The sequence below is a fragment of the Vulpes lagopus genome, chromosome 12 (genome assembly GCF_018345385.1).
Source record: "Vulpes lagopus strain Blue_001 chromosome 12, ASM1834538v1, whole genome shotgun sequence".
NCBI classification, from domain to species: domain Eukaryota; kingdom Metazoa; phylum Chordata; class Mammalia; order Carnivora; family Canidae; genus Vulpes; species Vulpes lagopus.
In genome coordinates this window covers 47,890,656-47,899,256 of record NC_054835.1, presented here as the reverse complement: position 1 = coordinate 47,899,256, position 8,601 = coordinate 47,890,656, and the positions used below count along the sequence as shown (strand labels likewise).

Here is an 8,601-nt window from a genome sequence, read left to right as displayed (position 1 = left end):
GAAATTAACTGGGTCAGAGAGAGCAAGCTGAGTAAGGTCTTGATGGATTTTTTAAGATTTTATTTATTTATTCATGAGAGACACAAAGAGAGGCAGAGACATAGGCAGAGGGAGAAGCAGGCTCCTTGTGGGGAGCCCAATGCAGAACTCAATCCCAGGACCCCAGGATCACAACCTGGGCCAAAGGCAGATGTTCAACTTCTGAACCACCCAGGTGCCCTAGGTCTTGGCGGATTTGTGGGGGTTTTCCAAGTGGAGAGGAGGGCAAGTCAAACAGAAGGGAATAGCACATCTGGACGGATTTGGGGCTGATGGGCATTGAGAGTTTGAGAGACTATACATACATCTGTCTAAGGGGTGAGAGGCCTCTCCTCCTTAGGGAATTCTAGGGGCATGGGAAAGAACACTGTTGGGGGAGTAGGAGAAGAGAGAAAAAGCTGGGCATTTTTAAGGCCTAAAATGCTCTGAATCGAAACCTCCCAAAAACCTTCAGTTGTTCCAACTCCATGGGGCCCCATTCACATGTTCCACAATGTTCTCCCACGATGCCCAGGTTGGATTTCAGCAGCAGAAGGGCTTCTGTTGGGGCTCCTGCCTTATAGTCTTCAACAGATAGGTTCATTGCCGATGCCCTGTTATTGGCAACCTATTTTTGTCTCCCAACATATATACTCCATGTCGTCCACCATTTCATGGTCTACAGGAATTTTACTGACCCTCTAGCAGAACCTCCCTATGACCTGGCTGGCCAAGCTTATATCCTGGAGACTCATCCTTGCAGGGAGGCGCTTCCTGCTTAGAACAGAGGGCAGAAGCTGCTGGTCTGGGAGCAAGCTGCACTCACGTGTTGGACAAGGCTACTCCTGGTCATTACGGAGAAACCCAGATGGGCAAGTATTCAGGCCAGAAAGGGTAATCCGTGGGTGCCAATATCCAACCTGACCGGACAGGCCACCTGGCTCCAGCTGCAGCTTTCAGATCAGCCCATCAATGAACCAATATTTATTGAGCACCTAGTGAGGGCCTAGAGCCCAGAGAGTAAAGGAGACATATAGACTGAAGAAAGAAGAAATTTAAAAATGTTGGTTGCTACCATTTACTGTGCATATATTTCCATTTATTAGTTGAAAGAGGCAAACAGACCTGAGCTGCAATCCCGGCTCTGTCGTATTCCAGCTGTGCGTCCTCGGGCACATCGCTTGCGTCTCTGTGCCTCAGTGTTCTCAGCGGTAAAATGGGATTGTTGGGAAGGCTTTCAGGGACTTCATACCACAAAGCGCTCCGAACCGCCCGGGGCCGCGCGCAGGAAGCGATCAGTAATAAACACGAGCTGCTATTGTTACTTGTTGCTAGTTCGCGCTAAGCGGGAGCAGCTGGAATTTGAAAGGAAGTCCGACCGAAGTCGGGGTGCGGGGGTCACGGGCATCCCTGGGCGGCCCCAAAACCTGTCCCCTCCGCACCCCGGGCCCGACCTTTCCACCTGCAGACCCCACGCAGGTGCCCCGCCCCCGCAGACGCGCCCCCGCCCGCGGTGCAGCCCGCCCGCAGCCCGCCCGCAGCCCGCCCGCAGGGGTGGGGAAGCCCCGCCGGCCCCGCCCCGCCCCGCCCCGCCCCTGCTGCCCCGCCCCCTCCGAGTTCGCGGCTCCGGCGGCGGCGGCTGCTCGCTCACCAGCGCCGAGCGGTTCCGTCGGACGCGACGGGGCGGGCGCCGGGAGCCTGGCACCGAACCTCCGCCCGGCCGCTCCCGTGAGGTAGGAGCCGGGAAGCCGGCGGGGACCGGCTCTCCCATCCCGGGCGCGGGGCTGGGGGGAGCGGGGACGATCTCCGGCGGGCGCCTTGGCCGCTGCGCGGGGCCACCCCCCGCCCGTTTCCGTGTAGCCCGGGTTCGGGGCCACCCCCCTCCGTTTCCGTGTAGCCCGGGGCCACCCCCTCGCCCGTTACCGCGTAGCCCGGGTTCGGGGCCCCCCCCCCGCCCGTTACCGCGTAGCCCGGGGCCACCCCTTGCCCGTTACCGCGTAGCCCGGGGCCACCCCCCCCCCCGTTACCGCGTAGCCCGGGGCCACCCCCCCCCGTTACCGCGTAGCCCGGGGCCACCACCCCCGTTACCGCGTATCCCGGGTTCGGGCCCCCCCCCCCCGCCCGTTACCGGGTAGCCCGGGTTCGGGCCCCCCCCCCGCCCGTTACCGCGTAGCCCGGGGCCACCCCCCCCCCGTTACCGCGTAGCCCGGGGCCACCCCCCCCCCGTTACCGCGTAGCCCGGGGCCACCCCCCCCCCGTTACCGCGTATCCCGGGTTCGGGCCCCCCCCCCCCCGCCCGTTTCCGTGTAGCCCGGGTTCGGGGCCACCCCCCGCCCGTTTCCGTGTAGCCCGGGGCCACCCCCCCCGTTACCGCGTATCCCGGGTTCGGGGCCCCCCCCCGCCCGTTTCCGCGTATCCCGGGTTCGGGGCCACCCCCCGCCCGTTTCCGTGTAGCCCGGGTTCGGGGCCACCCCCCCCCCCCGTTTCCGTGTAGCCCGGGGCCCCCCCCGCCCGTTACCGCGTAGCCCGGGTTCGGGGCACCCCCCTTCCGTTTCCGTGTAGCCCGGGGCCACCCCCCCGTTACCCCGTAGCCCGGGTTCGGGGCCACCCCCTGCCCCCGCGGGGCGCGCATCCCGGCCCGGCGCGGCGGAGGAAGGGGCAGCGTGCTGGGGAGTGCGCGTGTCCACGCCCGTGTGTGCGCGTGTGTCCGCTCGGGAGTGTGCGGGGGAGGAGACGCCGGCGCCCCCCGCGTTGCCCGGGCGCACCAGCCGGCTGGTCGGGAGCGAAACCCACCGCCACCTGTGGAGCGGGCGGCCCGCTGTGCCTCGTCCCTCCCGGGCCCGCCCGGTGGAGCAAGTGCCCCTGCGGGATGCGGGGAGCAGAGGGGACACGCAGGGGAGAAGACGGCGGGAGGCCGGGGTCCCCACCCCCCAGGCCACACCGGCAGATGCGCCCCAGGCCCCAGCCGCTCCAAAGCCTCCCTCCTCCCCATTTTAGTTACTGGAGCTGTCTTTGCCCTGCCACGAAGCTGCAGTTCGTTAAAATTTTAAAAGTGAAGTCAGATTACCACTTCTTGGGACTGAAGGGGATTTAAGAGGTGATTCCTGGAACCTGGCTGGGGAGGGAAGAAGACCCTCTTCTGACTGAGCCCCTCCGGAGCTGGTGGTGCTGGTGGTGCGATGGTGCGGCCTGGGGCTCTCTCCTCTGCCCCCTTTTATGGTTGGGGAAGCTCTTGTTCAGGAAGGGAAGGGATTCACCACTTTGTGGGATTATCAGTGACTGGACAAGAGCTGGAACCAGGACTGGGCCCCCAGGTGGGAGACAGGTGTTACATACACTCCAGCTGTCACCTGTGCTGGCTCCCACTCCACACCATCCTAGGGAACAAAAGACCGGACTTCCTTCCTTCCTGGACACCCCATGCCACTCCCTCATCTCTCTAAAGCCCAAGGCTTGATGAATTCACAGCTCAGGCTGGGCAAGGAGGGTGGGGGGACTTTGGCTTCCATCTGATCTGATGTTCTGACTTCAGGACATCTCAGGACCACCGGCAGCTCGGTGTCTGCTTATGTCTCCCTGCTGATGCCCCGCCAGCTCCACACCCCGCGCCCCCCCCCCCCAGCCTCCTGCCTGCCAGAGAGGCCCTAGCTCTGCCTTCTCCGCTAACTTGGCAGCTGGAGATAGCTGGGGGCATCGCATCCCGGGGCCAGGTCCCCAGGGCCACTGGAAAGGATGAAATTCGTAGCTGTGCCTAAGATCCCCATCCCAGACCTCTACTTCCGTCTGACACGTGGACGGCGGTGGACACCCTGAGGGGCAGGGTAGAGCCAGAGCTGCCCTGTCTACACACACATCCAGTTGGTGGGACGCCTGGCATCCCGGCAGCAGGCCTGTGAGAGCCCCGCCATTCTCAGGTGTGAGCTGGGGGTTCCAGGACTTGGGGCGGGGGAGGGAAGTGCAGGCGGTGGGTTGACTCAATTGTTCCCACTTGGCTGGAGGAGGCAGGCCCTGTGTCATCGTGGAAAACATGAGCCCCAGTCCCACCTGGGTCACTGACTATGTGACATTGGCCAAGTCACAGAACCGCTTGGAGGCTCAGTTTCCCCTTGTATAGCATGGGAGCAGGGGTGTTGTGTAAAGCAAGGACACAGATGTCACTGTCGGACTCATCAGAGGTGTTCCGGGCCGCTTGTCTCTGCTTCCTCCAGCCCCCACCTGCTTCTCTGCCGAGACTGGGTGCACCTAGGATCCCTTGTGCCATCCTCAGTGCTGGGGCAAGTGGTGTGAGTCTTTGTATCAGGGTAGCTCACAGATTGAACTCGGAGTCCCAAGAAGTGAGGGTGCAAGGGTTGCAACCCAGTCTCCACCAAGCCCTGCCTCTGGGGAGCTGATGCTTTTGTTTTTGTTTTTTTAAGATTTTATTTATTTATCCATGAGAGACAGAGAGAGAGAGAGGCAGAGACACAGGCAGAGGGAGAAGCAGGCTCCATGCGGGGACTTGATCCTGGGTCTCCAGGATCACACCCGGGGCACTAAACTGCTGAGCCACTCGGGCTGCCCGAGCTGATGCTTTTGACCCAGGCTTCTAGCCCTCGGTGTCCTGGGCCTGCCCCACACAGCCTGCTGGCTCATTCCCAGGTGGTCACTGGGCACGTGCCTGCTCTTTCATTCCATTCTGGATTGGGGTCAGCCTTCCTCCCTGGGCAGAATTGGGGCCAGCTACGTGTGACTTCAGGGGCACCAGGAAAACCCCTGCCTGCCAAATATCCTGTTTCCCCAGACCTAGCTACCTGCTGTCTAATATTCCACCATTAGAGACTAGTTCCTTTGGCTCGTGCCTTGTACCCATTTGTCAGCTATGAAACCCGATGATTCATTTTAAAACTTTCAGGACCAGTGTGCAGGGGGAAAGGAAGAGAGAGGAGAAAAGAGAAGATGGGGAGAGCAAAAGAGGGCAAAAGATACCTTACTAGCCCCAAAGTCTGGAGAGAAAGGCCCAGTTGTGAGCACAGGGAGGTCCCAGAGAAAGGAAAAAACCAGAGGAGACAAGGCAGGGCAGGCAGGGGAAGTTGTGAACCTCAAGTGGGAATTCTCGGTGGGAATGTGGGGTGGGTGGCCCACTGAGGGAGCAGGTGTTTTGTAGAGGTTTCCAGTCCTGTGGGCTGGGGCCAGGGTCTTGGCAGCCTGTTCCGGGGGTGAACTAGGCCCAAGGCAAAAGCATCCTTCCCTTTCTGCCGCTCCCCCTTCCCCCAGCGCGTGGCCACGTGGCATTTAATGTATTCTGGGGTGGTGTTCTCTGCATTTGGAGAGTCTGGGCTCCTCACACTGGCTGGTTAAAGCTGTCAGGGTAATTTGTTAGGTCAGCGAAAGGCCTGGGCTGAGCCGGGCCAGGGGAGCTTTCAACTCCTGTGATTCCCTGGACGGCCCACGTCCTTCCTCAGAAAGAGCCAGACCCACATAATTCACTCAGACCCGCCAGTCTTCTGGGCTGCAGGCCTGGGGGCACAGGGCTCGTCTGGAATCACCCTAAAAGGCTTGCGGAGGTGGTTCCTTGCCCAGATGGACGTGTGGTCCTGAGCGTGGGGGCAAGTTTCGGGGGATGCAGGGCCGAGAACTGAGTGTTCCTGCTGGGGGGGCCCACGGGCAGGCTGGATTCGGGGAAAGGCAGGCCAGCATCACTGAGGCCCTCAGAGAACCTTCTGAAACCCGTCCTGGTCTTGGCTCATGACTGTGGCAGCAAGCTGGTTGCAGTCCATCTGGGCACTGCTGAGGGCAGAGCTCAGACTAGAGAGAAGTTACAGGTCACCAGTGTGACCTTTTGGCCACGAACCCCCAAATGACAACTGTTTCTTAAAAATTGAGATGTAATTGACATTTACCATGATACTAGTTCGACAAGTATTCTTGAAGATTATCTGCAATGATGTCTGTTCTTAAATAATGATGATGATGATGATGACAGCAGCTCTTCATCCTACACAGTCATTTATTGAGCACCTACTGTGTGCATGCCAACGACCGTTCCGTGATACAGCTATGGTGCTATTGGCATTTGGGGCCAGATTATTCTTCTGGGGGGAGGGGCCGTCCTGTGTGTTGTACAATGTGTAGCAGCACCCCTGGCCTCTACCCATGAAATGCCACTAGCACCGTGGCAACCACAAATGTCTTCAAACATTGCCAAATGTCCCCTGGGGGGGACCATTGGGGTCACAGCTATGACAGACAAAATTAATTGCATTCCCTTAGGAGCAGGCATTCTGAAGAGGGACAATATATCGTAGGCTGTCGCTGAAAATGCTCAAGAGAATGACAAGGCAGGGCTGGAGGGTTGGGGGGTGCCCTTTTCAAAGGGGGCACCCACCATGTGACCTGGGCCCAGAAGGCAGGGAGGGAGCAGGTGAAGCGGAGATCTGGGGAGAGAGCCCTCCAGGCAACAGGAAGAGAAAGTCAGGGAGCAAGGAGGATTTAGGCGGCTGGGGGGGGGGCTGTCAGCACCCCATGGGCCCTGATCCTGTTCGGGTCATGAGGGGGGTGTAGGGACTTCTGCTTCCTCTGCAGGGTAAAGGAGAGCTGAGCGCTCACCACCTGCTAGGTGCAAACACCATCCCAAGTGTTCTTCTACACCTACTGACACTGGTCCCAGGAGTACATATTATTTCCTTGCCTCATGTTCCAGGGCCCAGAAGGGCCAAGCCATGTGGGTGGTACAGTTGGGACGTGAACTTGAGCTGTCCATGCTCCACTATCTTACACTGAAACTCGGGCCTTGGAGCCCGCAGAGGTGAGTTCGGATCCCAGCTCAGTGTCTTAGTAGCTACCTGTGGCCTTGGCTGAGTCGGAGTCTCTCTGAGCCTCGGCTTCTGCAGGCGCTTGTGCACCAGCTCCGGTGCTCCCTCGCTGTCTGTGCCTGCGCAAGGGGGCAGCCAGGGGGCAGCCGGAGGCCGGGCAACACCCTCCCCTCTCTCCCAGCTCCGGGCTCTTGTTCCAGACAAGTGCATCTACTCACTGAGCTGCAGCAGGGCCATCTGGTGAGGTCAAGGCCAATATCTCAGGAGGTCAGGGAAGTCAAACCCTCCCTCCCCCTCTCCCTCTCCCTCTCCAGGGCTGAAGAGGGGGAACCAGACGCATAAAGTCACTTGCCTAAAATCACAGGACTGGTAAGTGGCAAAGCAGGGATCCCTAGGTCTCAGGAGCCCAGGGGGCAAGCTTTCACCATGTGGCCCTGAGCCAGCAGCCAAGGCAGTGTAGGTGTGAGAGAGAGAGAGAGAGAGAGAGAGAGAGGTCTTGGAGGGGACCAGGGGTCAGGACATTTCCAGAGCTACATTTTGGAAGGAGGTCCATGAGGTTTTGACGGCCCTCCTTGTTTCCTGTTTTTATTTTCTTGTGATTGAAGCGGTCCCTGTTACGGCCAAAGAGCTGGGAAACGAGACTCCATTGTGTGTGATTCCAGAGACTGGAGTCTGAATTGGCAAGACAGAGAAGCCACCGGGAGTAGCCCCGGTGGAGCCTCAGGCAAACTCCTGCTCCCTGATTGCTGCCCAGGGTGGGGCTCCCGCCTCCCCACAGTTCCAGGCCAGGCTGCCTGGGTCACTGCCCAGCAAGGATGCTGCAGGAAGCATTCCTGCTCCGGGAGCCTGGACCTGCGTGCGCCCCTCGTGCAAGGGGACAGCATGCCATCGACTCAGACACCTGCCCGGGGTGGAGGGGTGGCTTGGGTAGAGGGTGCTGCTTTTACCCAGAAAGGAGCCAGCTGCCTGCTGGCCCTCCGTGAGGGAGGCAGGAACCCCTGGAATAAGCCAGTATTTCAGTCGCCTTCACAGTGGGGATTCTTGAGCAAAATGGCACAGCTGCACCACAGCTTGGCATGGGGGCTTTGGCTGGGCAGGAAGGAAGATTCTGGCTCACACGGGAGAGCTTGGGTCGGGGAGGGGGACATCCACACACTCTGGGGACCTGAGATGATGAGCCACAGCAGATCTGTGCTGTCCGTCCCAGGGAGAGAGTCCCTTGGGAGCATGAGTCCCTGGGTGGTTCTCCCGTTATAAGGAGACAGCAGGGATGAGAGAGTTGTAGAAGCTTCTCCTGGGTGCTTATCATGTGCAAAGTCTTGTGTAAGCTTCCTGCTGTCCAATCCTTATGGGATGCACCTTACTATCACGTCTGTTTTGCAGACCGGGGGTCAGGCTTGGCTGGTAAGCACGGGCATGGGGACGGAAAGCGAGCCTCCGTATCAGGAGTCCCCCGGCCCCCGTACTGGGCAGTGGATGCATGGAGCTCCACCGCTCCGTGCAACCTTGCGCAAGTTATTTTGCCTCTTTGAGCCTCAGTTTCCTGAGTTGTGAAGTGAGAGAGAGTGGAGTTACCACGCGGATTGGTGCGATGATAAAATGAAAAGGGAGACAACAGACATCATACATCAAACAACAAACTATGTTTGATATGTGGGGGCCGCTCCCTTTGTCTTCATGGCTCTGTGGACATGGAGCCTGTCACCCCCTCTCCACGGTGTCCAGAAGAGGTTCTGTTGAATGCTGAGGCCAGCCGATGCTTATAGACACCTCGTCAGTGACCCTGGCCCCA

General features: G+C 59.6%; 1 protein-coding gene across 1 annotated transcript in view; it reads left to right on the top strand.

The window, feature by feature from the left end:
* Window positions 1–1,703: 1,703 nt before the first annotated feature.
* CACNG5 (calcium voltage-gated channel auxiliary subunit gamma 5) overlaps window positions 1,704–8,601 on the top strand; it is a 37,931-nt gene continuing 31,033 nt past the window's right edge. Inside the window, exon 1 of the mRNA XM_041726011.1 lies at window positions 1,704–1,751. The gene's annotated coding sequence lies outside the window, so the exon portion shown is untranslated. The remainder of the gene's footprint in view (window positions 1,752–8,601) is intronic.